This window comes from Panthera leo, chromosome B2 (genome assembly GCF_018350215.1).
Source record: "Panthera leo isolate Ple1 chromosome B2, P.leo_Ple1_pat1.1, whole genome shotgun sequence".
Lineage (NCBI taxonomy): Eukaryota > Metazoa > Chordata > Mammalia > Carnivora > Felidae > Panthera > Panthera leo.
Genome location: NC_056683.1, coordinates 46,983,701 through 46,987,015, shown reverse-complemented (window position 1 = coordinate 46,987,015; position 3,315 = coordinate 46,983,701). Strand labels below are relative to the sequence as shown.

Sequence of the window (3,315 nt, the reverse complement as noted above, 5' to 3'; positions counted from 1 at the left end):
ATAGAAAATTCACAAAAGAAGTATTTTAAGACAATAAAATGTGAAAAGTTCAACTGCAATGATCATTGGTTTAATTAATATTTGTTGAAGACCGGCACGTTCCAGACCTGTGATGACAACATTATGTCAGTATTCCACTGTTGTGAAACTGGCATTAAGCAGACCAACAAAAACCTATGTAGTATTTCAAGCGACAATAAGAAACAGAAAGCATTAACTTTTGAAGAGGGAAGGATTGTTATCCAACATGGTGTAAACAGAGTAGACATCCCGAATAAGGTGTGTGCCTGTTACCAATTTCTTGCCTCTCAGCTCTAAGTCCATCATCCTTTGCTCTCCACTGTGCTACTCTACCTCATCCCAGTCCATTCCTTCCTGGGGTGCTCTGCCTCAGACTGAAAAGTAGACAGATATTGCTTTTTTTATTACTATTATTTCACATTTATATAGCGTGATATCCTTTATTTATCTCTCATTCTTAAAGCAAATGACAAATCTACTTTTCAAGGATGAAATCTTGCTGTTATTGAGAATATCTTCAATGTTATACTTCAACTCCAAAAACAGAAATGTTCCATACAATAGCAGCAAATACTGTGGTTTTTAAGGTGATTGCACTAATGCAGGTGCATTCATTTGCTTATGCTTGCCATAAAATGAAATTACTGCCTGTGACATCTCGTGATTCAAAAAGTTGGAGACTCAAGCCATTTACATGACTTCTGGTGATAACTCTTTTAAGGCTGTCCAAAAGCAAATTAGCTGATATACGATGCTATTTACCGAAAGAAAAAAAGAAAAGCAAGAAGAAAAAGAAACATCCTTCACTGTCTTTCATTCATTGCATCAATTATGTACACAAAGCAGCATCTTTATCATTTGGTCTCTCCAGACAAAATACATTTTCTCTCTGTAGGTCATTCTGACCACTTCAAATGTTGCTATCATCAACATCTCTTGCTTCAGTTTTTACTCACATATCTGCTTCTGAATGGGGCAAATCATCAGGCAAAGAAGCCAACCAACTGTGTCATCTCAATGACTCATTGTAGATACTTTTGAAACATCTTAACTATTTCAAGGCATTAGCATTTCTTCACCTTCCTTGTAATTCTCAAGGTCTCTCTTGATGGAGTCCTATGCATTAGTACAAAAAGCAGCTTAAGATCTTCTAGCTTTCTCTTCTCATTTTATATTCCCAGGACTCCATATCAAAATATCTAAGAGGTCTGGGGCACCTGGGTGACTTAGTTAAGTGTCCTTCTCTTGATCTCAGCTCAGGTCTTGATCTCAGGATTGGTCCTGATTTCCAAGCCTCATGTTGGGCTCTGTGCTGGGCATGAAGCCTCCTTAAAAATTACATACATACATACATACATACATACATACATACATACATAAATAAAGTCTATGAAGTCTAAGAAATTAATAAGGATAGACATATTGAGTTTTCTCAGCTTATTCTTGTGACCAAACTGTATAGGATGAAACTGTTTATTGTCCTAACTTTCTGCAGGGCAGATGATAAGATCATCACATTGGAACTGGTTGCTTAACATCTTCCAACTATTTTTTTATTTTGAGTATAGGCCTGATGCTTAGGCCTTCCTGAATATTTTCATCTGTACACTCCTTGATGTACTGCCTCAGAGGGAGTGGAGGGGCACTCACTGGCTCTGGTTCACCCATTGTGGAACAGCCTAAACTCCAGCTCTCTGTTTACACAGGTAGGGGCCTTGGCCTCCCTGCCAACATCTAACTCTGGCCTCCTCCTCCAAAAAGAAGCCACTGGTGCTTTTTAAAAATTCCTTTCTTTTACTCACATTCCACCTCTAGTCTATCAGTAAATCATGTTGGCTTTCCCTGCAAAATCATTCTCAGTTTAATCCATTTTCTTCCCTTTCCACTGCTATAAACCTACAAGAAGCCATTATCATCTCATGGCCTGTCACTGAAATAAACCTCTACCTGGTCTCTGCTTTCATCCTTGTCCTCCACCACCTGATTCATTCTTTATATGGCAGTTGATAAGGGAGTATCCCCCATCCCAACCCTGCCATGGAATATGTGTGATATTCCTTGGACACTCCTGGCTACCCAAGAACAAAGAAAAGGGGTTTAGTTGCTTGCCAGAGTGATGTGGGAAACTTAGGCAAATGAAAAATTAATTCCTTTACTGCTGATAGCCCACTGACAAGTCCTTGAAACCAGCAGAGTGACCGCTCTCTAAAAGCCCAGTTGCCTCAATGAGGACACTTTGCTAGGGGCAAAAGAGAATCTTAGCTTAACATTATCCCAACCTCGAGGATCCTGTAAGTCTACTTCCTTTATCTCAACTACCCCAAGATACAGGCTAGCAATCATACTCCAAGCTTATGGCCCCCTGATATACATCTGAAGGGTCTTATGACTGAGGTTTTATTAAATGGTAATAAACGGCATTTCCCTACCAACAGCTAGCCCCTCAAGGTCCTAGAAACCTTGCTTCCAAAATACCTTAGAGACTTACTTTATCTCTGACCCCCTCCCAATCTGGGGGTTTATAATGAGTTAACCTGTCATGACCCCAGTGCAGCTCTTCCTGCCCATGGGTCCTGACCCCGTGCTTTAATGAAAGCACCTTTTTGCACCAAAGACTTATTTAAGAATTTAAGAATTCTTTCTTGGAATATCAAGAAGTTTCACCCCAAAACTTCATCTGCAGTTATACCTCAAAATAGTTAATATCATGCTATTCCACTTTCAACAGTCTCTCTTATTTTATAGAATAAATCAAGCCTTTCTTCTTTCCTTCATCTACCATGTCATGGGGACTGGGACTCTCAGATCATGGGATTGGGATTTTCTCTCTCTCTCCTCTCTCTGCCCCTCTCCCACTCTCTCTCTCTCTCTCTCAAAATAAATAAATAAACATTTTTAAAAAGAATAAGGAATATAGGTATGTCACTTAACTCCTCAGTTTTTTCATACTTAAATAAATAGGGTTTGGACTTCATAATTAATATAATAGTCACAGGTTGGGGAAAAAATTATTCTTATTCTCTCAGGATTCTTCTAGCTAGTCTGAGAATTGACATGAGACAGATTGACAGCAATAAAGAACAAAATTTAATTATATGTACACAGAGGCCTAATAATGGAATTGAGACCTAAAGAAATGGCCAAGGCATGCAGTTTTGATATATTTTAGACCAAGAAACAATAAATCTGTGAGAAACTGACAGAGCAAAGGTGACTTATGTTGGGAGCTTGGACTGGCAAAAAATCTAAATAGCATTTGAGCTGCAGTAGTAAATTAGTACAAGTACATGGTTT

General features: G+C 38.7%; 1 pseudogene; it reads right to left on the bottom strand.

The window, feature by feature from the left end:
- Window positions 1-824: 824 nt before the first annotated feature.
- Window positions 825-1,689, bottom strand: LOC122220685 (annotated as a pseudogene).
- Between the last annotated feature and the right edge of the window lie 1,626 nt (window positions 1,690-3,315).